Genomic DNA, 20,432 nt, shown 5'->3' with positions numbered 1-20,432 from the left:
TAACCTCATAAAATAATGTTCTCTCTGACATTGTAATTTTCCTTTTCAAAATTTATACAAATATAATATATGTAGTATTTTGTTTCTTGCTTTTTTGCTTAGCATAATATTTTTGAGATTTGTTATTCATATTAACATTTTGTTCCTTTTTATTGCTCTACTCTTTTATTTCATTGTATGTATATAAGACAGTTCGTTCATTCATTAACTAATTGATGAACATTTGAGTTGTTTTCAATATTGGTAGTATTATAAATAATGCTATCATAAACATGTTTATATAAGCATTTGAATAAATGTATGCTTTTATTTATCTTGTGTAAAAACCTAGGAGTGAGATACTTGAATCAAATTGTAAGTTTATTTTTACATTTATTTAAAAAATACTGCCATAATATTTTCTGAAATGGTTTTAATATTTTGCACTCTTACTAGTGATATATGAGTGTTTTCTTGCCAACACTGAGTATTGTCAACCTTTTTAAACTTTGGCCTTTCTAGTGAGTGTAGTGATATCTTATTTTGGTTTTAATTTGCAATTCCTAATGACAAAAGATAATGAGCATCTTTTCATGTTTTATCAATGATTTGTGTCTTCTTTTGTGAAGTATCTATTCAAAAATTTTATCCTTTTTATTATTTTCTTTTCATTGTTAAGTTACGAGATATGTATACATAAATATATATATAAAATACATTACATATACATGTATACACTAGATGTAAGCTTTTTGTCATATATATTGTGCCGGAGCCAGCCGGCTGAGATAGAACAGAACCTAAAAGAGGGAGGTGAAGCCTAAGGAAAAAAAAGAGAAGACAGGAAAGTTCTTTGGGAGGGCATACAGTCAATGCTGCAGCCTTGAGTTTATTTAACTCAGCCTATTTATACCTAAGCACAGAGTACATTACCATAGGAATGCTGACATTTACATAAGTTCTTATATACCCTTCCCTCAAGGTACAAACATTCTTGCTTTCTGGGTTGTAAAACATTCCACCATCTTAAAAGTATTTCTTTAGGAGGCAAATCTCCTTACCAGGGTCAGTAATGTTTAATTTAAAACCCTGCTTAATCTCCTCACCAGTGTCAGTAATGATTAACTTAAAACCTTGCTTCCTAAAACCATTGTTTAAGCAGATTTAGCAGCTGCTTCAGTGCCTCCTAATGGCTCCCGACATCTCCTTTTTTATTTTTTAAAATGCCAAAGCTTTCCCAGCTATGGCGCAGATAGACTGTGCCTGTCTTAGGTGACCCTCCACAGGTCTGGGCCTTACCCGTCATTGGTACATGAATCTCTGGCATTCATGACCTGTCTTAGGTTGGTCCCAGCCTTGAAGGATTTTTACCCGTCTTTGACTACCATCCTCTGCAAATGGGAGATGCAACATATATACTGGCTCAAGTCTGAGCCTGGAGCCTGAGACCATGCATCTCTGCCAGAATCTTTAGCAGGGAATTGAAGAAGTATTTCATAGAAATTATCCTTTTCCACGGTAATGTTAATATTACCTATTAATAATGCATAAAGTAGGAATGCTTGACATTAGACACATGCAATTACATTTCTAGCCGTCTCTATCATGATCATATTGGTATTATCTCCAATGGGACCCCCCTTAGTAACACCGTCTATAGCGGCAGCATGCTTCCATATATAAGTCTGTGGAAATCCGTTGTCGGTCCACCATAATCCCGCAGATAAGCTAAGGTTCTGATTATTGAGGTTGGTTAAATTACCATGCCAGTTCAAAATATATCGTTTTGTTCCTGTTACATTAAAAGTGACTGGCTTGTTCAGGTAACATCTTTTCCACAATACAAATTTGTTGTTGACTCGTATTTCTTTTCCACATGGAAGAAATGACTGCGGAGGGTCTCCCAAGATTCATTGTTCTCTGCTCTGTGAGCAAAGACGTATGACTTGCCCACTTTCAGACAAAGATTTCACAGAGACTGTTAAGCAGCCAGACATTGCTCCATTCTTAAGGAAACAATTGGTAGGCCAATCCCGAAGCCACAATCTCTGGGATTTCCCATACAGATGGGTGCAAAATAGGTGGATCAGGTACATAAGTCCAATACAGCTCTCCACTAGCCGTCAGAAGATGGCTCGTTAACGTCACCATCAAGAGCAGTTGTTTCTGAAGGGGAAGTCCCCGTGAACCGGACCAATCTTTCTGGGAGCCACCCGGCATTTTCAGCATCCTGTGGAAAAACACAAACATGCCCTCATCCCCATCTTAATACCGGGTCGGGGCCATTCCATGTACCCATGAGAGGGTCCTTCCACTTTACCAGTGCATAAGTGGTCTGAGTCTTTGGATGCCACAAACGCTCTGCAGCAGAAAGTCCTTGGGCATCCACAGTTAAAAAATTTAAAATAAAAAGAGCATGATTTAAACTGTTTTGTGGGGAGGTAGGGTACAGCTCCCCCTTTTTGTTTTATAAGCTTAAATGTTGCAGGAGACACCCTAAGGGTGTCTTCTGTGAATTCTGGTTTTCCCCCATTGCTTGCGCAGAGAACACAAAACAGAACACAAAACAGACACTCAGACAAGAACAATTACTGGGGTGTAGGTGGACCCAGAAAAGTTTGCCACCTACATCCTAGACAAGACCAAAGACAATAAGCAAACTTTGACAACAGGGCACAGGAGGCGGCGTCCTGCTGCCTGGCCATGGTCCGGGAAATATGACTGTGTCCAGTCTCTCCACGGATCCCTGGTGACTGGTCAACAAAAATAAGAACAGAAAGATACCTTTAAAAGCACTGAATTTTGTAATTTAGTCATTACTTTTTTCACCTCCAATACAAAATCATGTTATTTTCACTGTTGACACCATGCTAAAATGTCCTGAGTATTAGACTAATTAACTAATAAAAGAAAAATGAAATCATTAATAGTTTTTAAATTTTAAGTTAGAGAAAGATCCTTTACCACACAATAATGAAACCTGAGCAATGCAAGCTTGTGACTACAAGAATGTCTTTCAAAAATACAATATTTAAAATTCCTTTTCTGCCAACGGTGATAGTTCCCAAGCATGATCCAATGCAGCGGGCCCTTCTAAAATAGAGAACAAATTAGTTAAAGTGTGAGGATATCAAGGAAAGAACAGAGCCAATTAATATCCCCCAATAATTTTTGAAAATCATTAAGAGTATTGAGAGCATCTCACCTAATTTCTATTTTTTCGAGGAGTAATTTTCTGTTGCAAAATTTTATATCCTAAATATTGATAAGGAACAGATTCTTGTATTTTCTCTGGAGCTATCTCGAGCCTATACTTTTACAGAGCAGTTTTTCCAAATGAAAAAATATTTTCTAATATTTCTTTCTTTTCAAGCCTGAAAAGAATATCATCCATATAATGATACACAAGTCCCTGAGGGAACTTTTCCTTTACTTCTTGCAAAGGCATATTCACAAATGCTAGGCACATGGTAGGACTATTAAGCATGCCTTGGGGTAATACTTTCCATAGATATCGCTAATTAGGCTGAGCATTGTTTAGAGTAGGAATTGAAAATGCAAATTTTTCTCTATCCTGAGGCTGTAAAGGAATAGTATAAAAACAATCTTATAACACACCAAGATCCTGCCCTCTGGCGTTGCTCCTCTCTGTCCCTGAGCCCTGGTCTGACCAAAGCTAAGCTATTTTTAATAATGCTTGAATAAAAACAGCAGGTTTTTACCTAAAGCTATACAATTATCTATATTTTATGAACACATCAGTCTTACGTGTTTGAATCAACACAAGATATTTAGCCAATTTTACAGATTTTGAAACTAAGCTGTACAAAAGACAGATTCTGAAACCATGGTTGATGCAGTAAATGAAACAAACTAAAACTCTATTTATATATTTCCATTCAGAAAAGACATTTAAAACCAGGAAGGGTCCCCCAGGTAGCCTGGTCCTTTCTTTTCTATTACAGGGGAATCTGGGGGCTGGCCTCTAACCTTCTCTCTCTCATACCTAGGATCTAAGCTGTCCCTGATTAAAGTCCACAAGCCAAAAGTATCTGCAGGTACCTTGCCAGGTCCATGCACATCATAGTAATCTTGTAATTTTTCTCCTGCCTTTTTCCATGTTTCTATGTACACTGTTCCCTCCTCAGGAAACCAAGGACAAACTTTCTCTATAAAGTCTAAGAAATTACACAATGGTTGTTGCCCTACCTTAGCTCCCCTAGCCCAGAGCATATTCTTAAGCATATGTACAAAAAGCATGCAGCCGTTTCCATTTCCCATATTTCTTTTATTAAGTCGACTCTCCTCTCTTTCTATGTATTTACAAACACCACAACCCTTACTTTTCTGAGCGCTCACTTCACGCGGTGTCTTTCTTACTCCCGCATTGTTCTACTGCACTCACCTTTGTCGTTTACTCGGCTTTTTACTCGGGGGGCCCCCTTTACTGCGGTGGAGGTCTTCACCTCAACATTCCGTCAACATTCTGTCCCAAGCTTTCAGGTCCCTGTTCGGGCGCCACTTGCCGGAGCCAGCCGGCTGAGATAGAACAGAACCTAAAAGAGGGAGGTGAAGCCTAAGGAAAAAAAAAAAGAGAAGACAGGAAAGTTCTTTGGGAGGGCATACAGTCAATGCTGCAGCCTTGAGTTTATTTAACTCAGCCTATTTATACCTAAGCACAGAGTACACTACCATAAGAATGCTGACATTTGCATAAGTTCTTATACACCCTTCCCTCAAGGTACAAACATTCTTGCTTTCTGGGCTGTAAAACATTCCACCATCTTAAAAGTATTTCTTTAGGAGGTAAATCTCCTCACCACTGTCAGTAATGATTAACTTAAAACCCTGCTTCCTAAAACCATCGTTTAAGCAGCTGCTTCAGTGCCTCATAATGGCTCCTGACAATATTGTAAATATATTGTCTCTGTATTAAGGCTTACTTCTTTCCTCAATAATTCTTTTGAATGGTTTTTAAATTGGCTTTGACATAAATTTTTATTTTTATGATAATTTTATCAAAGCGTTTTTCTTTAATGGTTTATTTTTTGTCTCATTTAAGAAATCTTTGGTTAACTATAAATACTAAGGTTTTTTCTATTTATTCCAGAGGTGTAATAAATTTTAGCACTTTCATTTTGGCCAAATACCCATTTAAATTTGATTTTTATGTATGATGGGAGGCATTTATTTTTTACCATGCAGATATCCACTTGTATCAGCACCATTTGTTGAAAAGAATGACTTTTTCTCATTTAATTATCTATGCACCTTTGTAAAAATCAATTGTGGGGCTATTTTTTTAGTATCTAATTTGTTCTATTTATCTAGATACCTATTTTTATGCCAATATCATGGTATCTTGATTATTGTAGCTCCATAATAAGTTTTACAATCAAGTAAGATATGCCCTTTAACCTTGTATTTTTTTTCAAGATTATCCAGATGTTCTATATCCTTTCCCTTTCCAAATGATTTCAAAGTTGCTTATAAATTTCTCCAGAAATTTTTAATTAAGATTTTTATTGTCATTGCATTGAATGCACAAATTGATTTGTGTGAAATGCATCTTAATGAAATTGTCTTCCAATTCATTAATTTAGGTGTTTCTAAGATCCCTTTGTATTGTTTTGTAGTTTTCATTATCAGTGTTGCAAAGTATTTTATTAAATTTATTCCTAAGTAGTTAATTTTTAAATGCTTATTATAAGTGTAATTGGTTTCATATTTTTAAGTATAATTTATTTTTTAATCAAAATTATATACTGCACACTTGTTAAATTTACTTTTGAGTTTTAGTAACTTTTATTATAGATCCCTTAGGGTTTTCTATGCATAAAATTATGTCATCAACAAAGATGATTTTTCTTCATTTTATTTGTTTTTTGTTCCTTTTATATTTTTATGTGCCTTATTGACTGGCTGTACACTGTAAATAGAAATTTTATGAGGGAGTTCCTCTCTTTAGTAGAAAACATTGAGCTTCTCAACATGGAGTGTGATATTAGCTGTAGATTTCCCATGCATATCTCTTATCAGGTTTGAGAAGCTACATTATTATACCTCAATTTCAAGAGGTTTGGTTTTTTTTAAATCATAAATGAATGTTAAATTTTACCAAATAACATTTTTGCACCTAATAAATGATGATATAGATTTCTTCCTTTATTCTATTTATAGATGAGTTATGAGGACTAGTTGTTAGATGTTGAAACAGCCTTGTAGTCTTGTGACATACCCCATCAAAGGATGACACATTATTTTTATATATTATTAGATTTAATTTGTTAAATTTTTGTTAATGGGGTATACTCGCCTGGAGTTATCATTTCTTGTAATGTATTTTTTTAGTTTTGAATTGGAAGACTCCATATTGTTAAGAGGCATTGCCCTTAAAATGTGGTTTAAAAAATACGTAAGATTGCTTATTCCCCTCTTTTCTTTCAAAGAGTTTTGTAGAATTTATATTATTCATCTCTTAAATGTTTGCTAGAGTTCACCAGTGAATGCATCTGGGCCTAGAATTTTATTTGTGGGAAGCCTTTGTATTATACTAAAATATGCATAACAAAATTTACCATCTTAACCATTTTTAAGTGTACAGCTTAGTAGTAAGTAGTAAGTCATTCACATTTTTGTACAACCATCATTGCCATTCATCTTCAGAACTTTTTTCAGCTTGCAAAACTTAATTTCTGTACCCATTAAATAATAACTCCCATTCTCTCGTTCCCCTAGCTCCTGAAAAGGATCATTTACATTTTCTGTCTCTATAATTTCATATATGCAGAATTATACAGTATTTGTCTTTTTTATGGACATATTTCACTTATTTCACATAGTATAATGTCCTCGAGATTTATCCACATTGTAGCATGTCAGAATGTCCTTTTCTTTTTAGAACTGAATAATATTTCATTATAAGTACAGGCCACATTTTTCTTCTCTATTTATCCATCAGTGGAAACTTGTGTTGCTTCCATATTTTAGCTATAGTAAATATTGCTATTATAAACAAATATATACAACTATCTCTTTGAGACCCAGATTTCAATTCTTTGGGATATATACCCAGAAATGCAATTAAATCTATTTGTGTCTTTGACTCTAAAGTGCATCCCTTGTAGAGAACATATAGTTGGATTATTTTTTTTTCATCCATTCTGACAATTTCTGTCTATTAAGTGGAGAGTTTAAACTGTTTATATTTAAAGTAATTACTGATAAGGAATTTTCTGTCTTTTTGCCAATTACGTTGTGTATTACTTACCGCCTTTTTGTCTATTTGTTACATCACTCCCTTCTTTTGTGTTTAGTTGAGTTTTTGCAGTGAAATATTTTAATTCCTTTTCACTTCCTTTCATGTATATTCTATAGATATTTTCTTTGTAGTTACCATGGGGATTACACTTAACATCCTAAAGTTATTAACAATCCACTTTAAATTTATATCAATTTAACTTTAATAGCCTGCATAAACTCTGCTCCTTTACAGTTCCATCCCTACCCTTTTCAGTTGTTTATGTCATAATATTACATTTTACTTTGTATGTCAAAAACATAAACCAATAATTTTTAAATGCCATCATTTCTTCAATTATGTATAAGACAGTATGTGGAATTACAAACCAAAGTTATATTATATTCTTATACTAACTTTTATAATTGCCCCTGTATTTACTTTTATGAGAGATCTTCTGTATTTTTTTCAGGGCAGGTATAGTGATAATGACCTCCCTTTGCTTTTATTTATCTTGTAATGTCTTAATTTCTCCCTCTCATTTTTTTTGTACACAAGTGTTTATAGAAGCTTTATAATAGCCCAAAATTGAGAACAACCCAAATTTCCATCAAAAAGTGAATAAACAAGTTGTATATTTATACAATAGAATACCACTCAGCCAAAAAAAAAAAAAAAAGGAATGAACTGTTGACACACCCTAAAAAATGGATGAATCTCAAAATAATTATGCTGAATTAAAGTAACTAAAAAGTATGTACTATATGATTCCACTTATTAAATATTTTTTAAATGCAAAATAACATATAATGACAAAAAGGAGATCAGTGGTTGCTTGGGAATAGGGGAGGAGAGTGGTGAGAAGGAGTTTTATAAAAGGTGACAAGGAAACTTTCTGAATGATAAATCAGTTCATTATCTTGATTGTAGCAATGATTTCAAAAGTACGTAAATATGTCTATATACAACATCAATTATTAATTGTCCCTCAAGAAAAAAAAAAAGGATGGCAGGAGAAATACCATATAAAACTTCACTAGTGCTTCACTAGTGTTCTTCAAAATATAAATGAATAGCTACAGTCAAGTTTTTCCTCAATTCGGAAAGCTTGTGAGGTTTCTGGACTCCTACGAGAGCTTCCCCAATGGTTATCTCTGCCATTGGTGAATCTTTGGCCTCTGTGTGCTTTTAAATGTTTATTGTACCGTGTTGTATTTTTTATTATGTAATGCAATAACATAGTTCAAAAAACAAAATATATAAAGAATATACATTAAAAAGTCTTATTTCCACCTATATATCCATCTCCATTATTTTCCTACAATAGGCAACTTTTATTAGTTTCTTATATAAATTTCAGAGTTTCTTTATACAAATATTAACAAATAAGAAAAATTCCCATATTCCTTCTTTACATAAAAGGAAGCATACTAAACACAGTGGTTGTCTCACACTTTTTCTCATTTAAATATGTTTTAGAGATATTGCTGTATCAGAACACCTTTTTAAAGTTGCAGAGAATCTCACTGAATAGACATATCTTGCTTATTTTATCTTGTTTATTTAACCTGTATCCTGTAGATGGATTGTTTTCAATCTTTTACTATACACCATATGGCAACCAGTCACATTTCATAAATAGTCAGATATACCTATAGTATAAATGTCCGGGAGGGGGAGTTCTGGGTTGAAGAATAACTGCATTTGAAATCTTGATAGGGATTACCAAATCACTGTCCATAGAAATTTTACCACTGTTAACTCCCTTCAGCTCTGTAGGAAAGGCTTATTCTTTACAGTCCTACCAATAATGTGTATAGCGCCTGGATTTTTGCCTGTCTATAGGTGAGAAATGGTCGCAATGTGCTTTTAATTGGCATTTTTCTTATTATGAAGTTGACCATCTTTTCACGTGTTAAAAGACATATTTCTTTGTCTATGTACTATTTATTCATGTCTTTTGCCCATTGTTCTCTTAGAATATTAGTTTTTTCTTGATTTATAGATGCTCTTTATAAATTAGAAAAGTTCACCCTTTTTCTACATGAGTTGCAAATGTTTATTCCCAGTTTGTCATTTATCTTTTAAATTTTTACAGCTGCCTTTCCCCCGCCCCCTGCCCAATTAAATTACTCTTTTAGTAGCTACCACCTGGCTTTAGCTGCAAGTCCCGGCCTTCTCTGGTATAGTAGATCCCATATTTCACCTATATCTTCAGACTGCATTTTGCCACCAAAGTAATGATATCTTAGTTGATTCTGCTCCACTATCCAGAGTGTCAGGAACACATTCCCTGTGATATTCAGACTATTCCCTCAAAGATGTAGCACATGCTCACGATGTCACTAATATAGTAACTGAAGATGTGAGCCAGTTTGTTCATGTCATGTTCCATTAATGCTGTAAACTTCATAACAGGGAGACCAAGGAGGATGCCTTGGGCCGTGGCAAGCTTGGGTTCTGATCTCCAGGCTTCTTTTATATTAGACCTGTATGTCAGAAAGTAGCAGCACCAACCAGACCTCCATAGGCCACAGAAGCCATCTTCTCACTTTTGAAGGACAGATTTTCTGGTTATAAATTCTTGGTTGACAGTTTTTTTTCTTTTTGAATATATCAGCCCACTGTCTTTTGGCCTCTAAAGTTTCTGATAAGAAATCTGCCTATTGGGATCCTTGTATGTGGTAAGTTAATTTTCTTTTGCTGCTTTCAAGATTCTCTCTTAGTCTGTGTTTTAACTGTTTGAGTATAATGTTTCAATGTGAACCTCTTTAAGTTCATCCTATTAGAGTTTGATGAGCTTCTTAGATGTTTATATTCTTGCCTTTTATCAAATTTGTGAAATTTTGGCCATTATTTCTTTAAATATTCTTTCCCTTCCACAATTCCTACAATGCATGTTAATCCTCTTTATGCTGTCCCTTATGTCTGTTAGGCTTTGTTCATTTTCTTCAAACTTTTTTCTTTCTGTTCCTCAAATTTGATTATTTCAAGTGCTTATCTTCAAAGTTATTGATCATTCTTCTGATTGGTCAAATCTATCTTTGAATCACTCTAATGAATTTTTTATTCCAATTATTATAGTTTTCAGCTCCAGAATTTCTTTTTCATCTCTTTATTGCTATTTCTATTTCTTTCATACATCATTTTCTGACTTTTTCAACACCTTCCTTTAGGTTGTTTTTGTTTGTTTGTTTGTTTTTAGCATACTTAACACAGTCATTTCAAAGTTTTTATCTAATAGACCTGCCATCAGGTTTTTCTTAGTGAAAGTTTTTGGTTAATTTTCTTCTATGAATAGGAGATATTTTCCTATTTCTTTGTACAGCTCATTTTTTAAAAACAAAAAACTAGATATTTGAATCCATGTGGTACCTCTGGAAATAAGATTCTCCCCTTTCCTAAGGTTTGCTATTTTGTTTTGTATAATTACTGTTGACTGTCTTCGTACTGAGAATCAGCCTGAGGTGTAAATTTAAGTTCTTCTCAGGTCTTTTCTGAGCCTGTGCCTTTTTATGGGCATGCACAGTCACTGTCTGCAGTCATAATATATGTCATTGTTTTTTAATGTCCTAGTCTTTAATGTCTGGCACCCAAAAGAAGGAAAAGAGAAAAATAAAGGGAGTGGAGGTGCCTGCCCTTTACATTTCCCAGAAATCATTTCAGCTGAAGGGGGAAGAGTTTGCCGAAATGAAGAGAGGTGCAACAATAGTGGCAGCCCTTCTCTGTGTCAGCACTTCTGTGATCAGAAGCAGCAATCAGTGATATAGGTCCTTGATATTTGGAAGAAGGTATCCTATTGCCCACCCTGGTGCTTGAATGCTGTTTATATTTACCATCTAAACCTTCTACCTAGAAATTTCAAGCTTTCAGTAAACTCAAAGTTCTAAAATAGTTATATCAGATAAATTCTGTCAGTATAATAATTATCTACCATCTTCCCAAAATCATCTTTCTTGTGGGAAGCTTTTAAATTACATATTCAATTTCTTTAGTTGCTATAATATTCAATTTGGTATCTATATCAATATTTTAACAAATCTTTAAGTGATAATCTATTTCTTCTAAAATGTGTATTTGTTAATGTTTTCAAGGAATTTATCTACTTAATTTGGATTATGAAATGTATTGGCTTACATTTATTCATAGCAATTCCTATTATTCTTTTAATATCTATAGGGATTATAGTAATGTCCCATTTTCAATCTTGTATTGGTCAATTGTATCTTTTTGTCCCTTGATTAGGCTAGCTATCAGTTTATCAGTTATATTTTTCTTTCAAAGAAATAGCTGTTTTATTGATCACTAGTATCTGTTTTCCATTTCATTGATTTATGTTATCCTTATTTTTTCCTTTCTCCTACTTATTTTGGTTGTAATCTGCTCTTCTTTTTCTAAATTTTTTCATTATCTTTTTAACATTTTAGATCAGTAATTTTAGAAATTCCTTTTCTGCTCTAAGTATGCTCTGGGAGGATGTTAAATGCATAGAGTTGAGATGTGGAGGCCATGGCAGAATCAGAGACAACAACATTATATAACAATACATAATACAGCTTAATATTGGGTTCTCTGAAACGGACTGTATAATAGCAACTTAATTCCCTGTCTAGGGTCTGAATACAATGAGAAATAGGGTTAAAGATCAGTAGTTAGAAAACCATAATCTCTTGGGAGTTGAAGGATGTTATTTACTTCGAGGTCTCATGGGCCTGTCAGCCCCCAAATTATGCATTCTTCTCCCATCCTGGTATCACTAGACCAAGGTAAAAGTCTCCAGGTGCCTGCTCATGTAAGACTGTCAGTATGGAAGAACAGAAAAAAACCCTTTGTGTAAATAGCTTATTTTTAAAAGTGGGGAGTGGGGGAAGATCTGGGCTAAATAAGTCCTGATTAATATTCCTAAATCTACTGATCTTGTAAGTCACTCCATCACCCCTGTGCTGGAGTAGGTAAAAAAGTAGAAGGAAGATAGAAGCATTGCACTAATCTAGCTCCCTTGACATGGTAAAGAAGCATCAGGGATGGAGAAGAGGCATTCCATTCCACCTTAACAATTAGAACTAAATAGTACTAACAGACTGTAATAGAGGTCACTGAGTACAAATGATAACATGAAAATCAGATGGCCTTACCTTTTTGCCAAGTTAAGCCCAGCCTGCCTTCCTGAAACTCCCAGGAGCAAGTGTCACAAGGAAAGAGGGTTAGCAGTCTAAATTGGACCAAAATTTGGTGGAAGAGTCAGCTTTAAAACCAGATGATACTGCAAGCTGGCAAGGAATTGTTTTCTTATTAACATAAATAGGGGCTAAAGTTACTTTCAGTTTTATAGAAAAAAGAAATGCTCATTACTGTATATCTTCTTGGTAATTTTAAATTTTAACCCATGACTTTGCAAATATTAACACAAGCACTCTGATTTCTGAGGAAGACACTATAAAATTAGAAAGCCAATCAAAACCTTCCACCTTGGTTCCCTGCTACATTTAATGAAGCTTGTTTTATACAGATTAACTCTTCTAATCCAGGTAACAAATTATTTAACACCAAATATCCCACTCAAAATAAAGACAAACTTGCTTCATTAATTGCCAGGTTCGAACTAGAAATCTAATGAGTCATGATAGACTTTTAAATTGTAGAATTCTCCAAACCTATTTTATTTTAAACTCTATTTTAATGTATACTGCAGCTAGATCCCCTTTTTTAAGGTGAAACACTCATCACCCACTGCTGAGAATTTTGTCTGCTGACCACTCATAACTGCATCCCACTATGGGAATTATCCTCCACTGCAAGGAACTACCCCACCAAGAAGACTGCTTCAATGACTGACTGATTGATGCAAGCTTATGAAGTCCTGAAACTCTCAGTTTAGGACTATTCTAAAGAGCCATTCTAGCTTCCGAGTTCCCCACGATGTTGGTTGCAGCATGACTTGAAGCTTCATGTGAGTCAGCTTTCCCCTCTGCCCTTCTCCCTTCCTCACATGTGCATTACCTGAGAGTGCTACTCAAAAGAGGTTCTATGGGCCTATCTGTTTCTGAGTCTATGTTCAGGAAACCCAGTCTATAAGAGTTAGTATCAGAAGTTGTCCTAGAAAGCAGACCGTAAAATGGGTCTGGGGATAGGTTACTCACTAACAGGTTGGCAGGATACTGGTGGTTGCTGTAATTTGCAAAGCTCCCAGCATACCCTAGAGGTACAATTGTTCATTTTTTTCACTGATGTTGACATAGGATGGCATACTCATGAAAGGGGACACACTGGCTGGTGCACTATCTCTAGTATGATACTAGAAATCTTTGCCACAAGCATTTTTGCCACATAACTAATTGGCTATGAGGCAATTTTGTCATAACAAATATAAAGTCTCACACACACACACACACACACAGATGTACAGAGACACTAAAAAAATATAATAGAATTTAAAAGTCTTTATTACAAAACACAAAACATTTGCATATATTCAAAATATGTGTAGATTTATGGCAATACCATGCAAATAACTTATTTTATTTTGTGGATTGTATCTAAGCACATCTCTTTATTCTACAGGAAAGTTATTGAACTTTGCATGATCACAAAATGTCCTTAACCTCTTCCTTCTCCCAAGGTAGTGTGTTTCAAAATAAGAAACCAACTATTGGGGCCAATCATCATCATCTGAAAAAAATGTTATTTTACAACCAGCACTGCATTTTACTCATCACATTATGAGGACTAGCTAAGATTTATAACTAATATAAAAAATGGGAATAACTGAGAGAACTTCATCAACAAAGTGAAAACAAACTGACAACTAGCTTAAATACATTGCCTGTAGAAGGTGGTTTATTTGTCAATAGAAAAAATGAAACCAACCAACCAAATAAACAAATAAAAAACTGTCAACCAGTATTTTATCTTTTTTTCAGAAAGATAGACTTACAGCCAATTAGTTATGTGACAAAAATGTTTGCAGAAAAATGCTTGTGGCAAAGATGTCTGTGGCACACATGCTTTAGTGAAAACACTGGACACACTTCTGCACTTGAGCAGTGTGAAGAAAATGGTAACTGTAAGGCCAAAAACTTGCATGCATGTGGGTAGGGCTCTCTTTGATTTATCAAAGAGAGATAAAAAGGCAGGGTGATTAATAAACAATTTAAAATAACATTGGGAAGCCAGAGGGCCTGCTTGGTAGTATTTAATAAAATCCTCATCTCCTGAAGCTGAAAGACAGATAGAGTAAAGCACGAAGCTCGCATCTTCATCATGAGAATAGCATAGCTTCATAGGGTGAATGCTCAGCCCAGCAGATGCCTTTTATAGTGATCAGAGTTCCAATAATGGAGAGGAATGGTGAAACTTGGCATGGGAATATCTGGTGAATGCAATTAGGAATTTTAAATTCTTAGATTCTCTTGAACTCATTAAGCTTGCAGAAGTGGCCCACTTTCCCTCGTTTGAAGATCATGCAGAAACCCCAAATGAGATAGATTTCTTCACAGACAATGCTTAACCTCCCTCTCAGGATTGGCCCCTACCTTCTCTTGGCAACTTGACAATAACAACAATCAAATCCCAGAAGATCAACTGGGAATATGATAAGCCTGCTAGGGAAATAGAAGATGAGATGCCAAAGAATTTCTAGATCACCAAGATGTTCTTAATAATTCTACACACAAAAAAATAGAGCCTTCCGTATTTCCACATGTGGTGGAAGCTGCTATGGCAACTTTCTTGCTATTTTCATGCTAAAAATGGAAATTTTATCTTATATCTAACCTGACTCTCCCCCAAAAAATAACAAATAGTAATACACTTGGTAGGAAATCATGACATGTTGGAACATATGACCAATTGCTTTGGTATTGCTCAGTTTAATAGCCAGTGAATAAAATTTATTGGAAGGAGTTTTGGAAGACTTTGAAATGAATTACCACAAACTAAAAGTAGAAAAATATTTCTTTATTTTAAAATATGACTGTGAATTGCTAAAGGGTGCATTCTTTATCTCTATGTAATAAATTTTAGCAATCACTTGGTTCATTCAGAAGCCAATATACAGAAGCAAATCACTAAATCTTAAAGTACTTGCACATATTTGAAGCTCTTCAAAATATTTCAAGCTGTGAAGTATATTGGCAATTAACTGCACTAAAACAGGCACTATATTTTTTGAGACTGGATATAACATCAAAAATTGTTTATACTCTTTGAAATATTCAATCAAAATCATATATGTAGTAGGTGCATATTAGTTAGCTAAAAATTAAAGTATTATTATACCAAATGTTTGGAAATTTGGGAGAAATCAGAATTTAAAAAGTATTTTCCTATTATCTATAAGACACAAAATTGAAGTAACTTACCATTATGTCTGACAGATTTTAATTATTTGAAAATAATTTTATTTCTACTAAACTTGCTCCTCTACTTTTAGCAGGACGCCCATTTCACCATCTTAACAAAACTCTTTTATTAAGAGTCATTCATGAGGACAACTCCACAGTGTAGTGGTTAGCATGTTTGGGTTCAAGAAGGTCCTGGGTTCAAGCTCCATAAGCACATGGAAGGAGATGCCCAGCCTCCAGAGATCCAGGTCTTTAAGGGGAAATGGCAGCATCCCTAGTTTAGGGGTGGAAGTGGGGGGTGAATTAAAGAGGGAGGAAAAAAAAAAGTCATTCAGACCTATATGTAAATTTTACTTAGGAGATCTCTAAACATCACAAAGGAAAATGGATTTATTGCATAAATATTATTATGCATGATAATAATTGCCCATATAAGATATTTTTGAGTACTCTAAATTTAAAACCGAGTAATTTGCCACAATTAATCTGGGATAGTTTTTGTTCTTATAGATTTTTTTTCTAATGTTAACAAATGATAACTTCAAAATGTCATTACTTTGTCTAAGAGTTCCACTTTCCTTTACTGAAATGCTGTCATCCATGTTCAACAAAACATTGACTTTCCCCTTTCTATAAGCTTATCACATGAAATGTCAGATATCATACACTATCACAGGATATCAAAAGGGTGGGTGTTTCTTCAAGAAACTTAGAGATTTCTCAAAAATTAATATACAAACTTTCCTCAAAAACTTCTTAATTCAGAACACTTCTACTTTCAGCCAAAGGCCAGATTTTTTTCTCCCACATGAAACTAAAAGCTACGATAAAATACATGAAACAATAGTTTTTACATACCAGGCACCAGGCAGCACAGGGTCCTTGAGAAATGGAAAACAAATGAGGTGAGACCACCATTGCCCCATCTGACCATTTGGTGAGAGTTTCCAGCCTGCTGCATCCCCGAAATTGCCCAGTTGTCGCCTTAATTTGAAGAGACAGAACAAGAAACCTAGAAGAGGCCACACCAGCAGAGTTCACAAGACAGGAAACAGAGAGGGGAGAGAGAGCTGCAGAGAAAGAGTTCTCTGGAATGTTGTCAGCTGAGTTCAGATTAATTATCACATGTGTGTGAGGAAACCACACAAAGGAGCAGAGGGAACAATCTCTGAAACTGACTTAGGAGTTCATGTTCCCATCAGCCATGGTGTAAAACTTTATGGGCATCAGGTAGAATATTCAAAAGGATATTTTACTACCAAAGCTTAAAACTGAGATTTGAAAAGATCAACTTGTTTCTAAAACAAAGTTCAAAATTAGTTTTATGAATATAAAAATATTCAGCACCCAACTAGATAAATTTCACAATACCTAGCATCCCACTGAAATATAAACTAATATGCAGAGAAGAAAAATGCAATCTATAATGAGTAGATCAATCCATTAATACAAGCAGGCAGAAATGATAGACTTAATAGAAAATGACATTAAAATGTTATTATATCTATAATTCGTATGTTAAAGAAGTAGAGAGAATATCAAGCATTGTAAGGAAAGAGATAGAATTTCGCAATTGAAATTTTAAGGGAAAAAAATACAACGCCTGAGGTGAAGAGTGCACTGAATAGAATAGACAGTAGATTGGATAGCAATAAAAACTGTCCAAAATGATGAAACACTGGAAGAAAAAATACTGAAAATAAATAGAGCACCAGTAATCTGTGGAACAAATTCAGATATCCTATTCAAGTCCTTGTGGAGGAGGGCACAGAAAAAATATTTGGAAAACGACTTAAAATTTTTTAAGATTTCATGAAAACTATAAACCCACAGATCCAAGCATTTTAATTAAACTCAAGTATAAGAAACATTATGAAAATTATATCAATACACATTATAATCAAATGGCTTAAAACCAGTGATAAAAAAAAAAAAAGCTCTGGGTTTTTAAAAATTATATTTATATTGCAACACACCACATTGGCATTAATATTTTAACTTAAGGACTCTACATGACGTAAAGTCTATAAACATACCTTGTTATAGCAAGTGCTATGTTAGAAATTTGGGGGATGGAGAAATATAAACATGAACTAGATTGTGGTCAGTTTATCACCAATCCATTGATTCTGGTCATTTCTAATGAAAGAACTATTATGGAAACCCTATAACTTCAAAATTCTCTTTTGCTTTAAGGTTAGAGAGCCTTATGTACACAAGTTCTACATAAATCTGCACTGACTCCCATTGCTCTTTGGTGGTGATATTTTGTGGGTTGGAGTTTTGTTTTTGCTTGTTGGTTTATTGATTTTTAAGGGGAAAAAATAGAGGAGGGACATAATTTTTTATTTTTCAAAAGTAGAATAAAAATAAACAAAAATTGAGGGCAGTTGGTAAAGTCAGAGAAGTAAATCCATGTAGTAAAAAGACAGGAATTCAAATAATGGCTGACAAGGTGAATTCTGCCCGAATACTAGGGAATAGTTTCAGATGATACCAATGTACTCATAAATCTGTGTAAATATTTCTGACATTGTGTGGTTAAATATGCAAGGGAATATAATGCAGCTAATATGAAAACCATAGTAATTAGTATAATTTAATGCATTCTGTATATCAAGTCCTTTTGTATATTATAATATCGAATCCTTAATATAACTATGTCATGTATGTTATTAGTTATTAGTCTTGTTATTACAGAAGTGAAGACTGAGTTTTTGAGAAATTACCATATATGTCACTATTTCAGCCACAGAGAATATAAGGCCCAAATATAAGGCCCAAATCAAAAAAAAAAAAAAGCCAAACCATCTTTGCAATAAGGCCTAAAAATCATGTGTCTGGCTTACTTTCATTCCTCAGGCCTCATTCTTGAAAGTCTCAAGTCCTCAGAGAGTCTCCCTAACAAGCCTATATTTATTGGTTCCTCCTCAACACCCACAGGAGTTTTGTTTATGAGTTCTCTATAATTTGGAATTATTTCTGTGTATGTTTACTTGTTTATTGTCTTAGTAGGCTTAAGCCTCATAAAGAAAGATACAATGCTTTCCTCATTTATCACTCACCACTGTATACTAGTACTGCTACCACTAATATAATAAAAACCACAATAACAATATTATATTACTAGATTCAGTACTACACTTCTGCACTTACACAGTCCATAAGGATAGGTGATGAAGTGGAAGACTTTCATTTAATCGCTTTGATGAAAACAATAATAAAATAAGAAAGTAAAAATATATTTACTGTGCTAATAAGAGCAAGACATTTTAAATTAAAAAAAAATTGAATTACCATTAAAGTCTACCCTTTAGCTATATTTCTATTAGATATAGACTATTTCAATAGAAATAGTCACTTGCATTAGAAGTAGCCATTTTCATTATGTGAGGTTCTGTTTTTAGCTCAAGGAAATCTTATTGGTTAAGCAAAGTTGCATAAGAGAGATGTAACTTTACGTTTTCTAAGAAGTTTGTGCAGTGTTTTGAAAGCAGTTAAAATTTTTGTGGCTTTTGAGTATTTGATACCATCAAGCCAACAATTTCCTTATCCTTATTTTCCTAAATTTCCCATTCCAATATTCATTCTAGTCGCCAACTGGCTTATGGTTTCATTTAATGAAGTGCAGAGCTTTAACATAAAACACATGGTAATACACACACCCAGAAGTAATTAAATCAATGTGAGATTCAGAATGAACTCAATTCATTACACCTTGCAATTCCAAAAATATAAATCAGCCATACCCATCTAGGACTACTGTGGATTGAGTACCTGGAATGGGACATTTTTTAGAAAACAATCACCAAAAAGTTTCCTTAAAGTAACAGATTTGTGCAAAGAAAATTAATAGCTGTATAGCTTTTTCTTTCTAATGCATAATAAATTAGGAATATTAACCCTATTTTTTTAAAAAAGATGAAATACACTCAATAAATTCTTTCTGCAAAAAGGCCACAGCTGCTTTGTACTTTAAGTTATAGCCTCTTAGCTCAAATAAACTTTATTTCTTAACATCTTTTTTAGATAGAATAGAACAGAGGGGAAAGTGTGATTTTTGTCCTCAACCTTGGTTTTGAATCTTTGCTTATTTATGAATTTAAGGTAATTTTTATTTATGGGATTTTTGTGATATTAAGTGAAATAAAGACCACCAGGTATATGTTCGATCTTATCAAGACCCGCTATGTCTATCTTATTGCTTAGATCACTCTATTATAAATTCCTGGACAGTCTGCTCCTTTGTTGCTTGCCCCAACCAGGATCTCAACTCAGACCATTTGGGATGTTAACCTTCCCTGACTGTTTGCCATCAAGATCCCTTTGTATTAAACAAAGCACCTAAGTATGGGTTTTTTCCTCGCTTCCTACCAAATCAAGTTAACTCCTCTGAAAGACAAGGTATCAGTACTCACTACCTACCTTTTTTGTCCTAGAAGAATCTCCATGAATAACAATTTGGAAGGAGGTAGGAGCAGACTGGCAGCAGCCCCTAGCTAAATGTCACAAAATCCCATCGTTCTTACCAAAGGATAGGTAGTTTTTCCTTTAGCAAAATACTAATAGTAACAACAATAACAATTATAGCTTTTCAGTTGTGGTATGCCTTTGGCCATTTTCCAGTCCTTCAGTTTTGTTTTTGTCAATTTTGTCCATTTTTATCATTATTTGGGGGACGGAATTTGCCCCACTCTTCAGTCCATCATACTGGACTCTACTGTCAACCTTTATAGTTTTAAGCCACTGAGATTGGGGAATTATTTGTTACCTAGCCTGTCCTGACAAATATAGCATCTCTTTCTTTTCTTTCTTTCTTTCTTTCTTTCTTTCTTTCTTTCTTTCTTTCTTTCTTTCTTTCTTTCTTTCTT

At 34.2% G+C, this 20,432-nt stretch overlaps 1 long non-coding RNA gene across 1 annotated transcript; it reads right to left on the bottom strand.

Moving 5' to 3' along the window:
- Nucleotides 1-1,207: 1,207 nt before the first annotated feature.
- LOC118610023 lies at nucleotides 1,208-16,600 on the bottom strand. The gene is made up of 3 exons (XR_004953666.1): nucleotides 16,420-16,600; nucleotides 4,385-4,555; nucleotides 1,208-2,209 (listed from the first exon to the last, which is right to left on the bottom strand). It is a non-coding gene; the product is annotated as an uncharacterized LOC118610023 (long non-coding RNA).
- Between the last annotated feature and the right edge of the window lie 3,832 nt (nucleotides 16,601-20,432).

Source organism: Rousettus aegyptiacus, unplaced genomic scaffold (assembly GCF_014176215.1).
Source record: "Rousettus aegyptiacus isolate mRouAeg1 unplaced genomic scaffold, mRouAeg1.p scaffold_m13_p_12, whole genome shotgun sequence".
NCBI lineage: Eukaryota > Metazoa > Chordata > Mammalia > Chiroptera > Pteropodidae > Rousettus > Rousettus aegyptiacus.
Note: the sequence above shows the minus strand (reverse complement) of the source record. Positions and strands in the feature narration are given on the sequence as shown.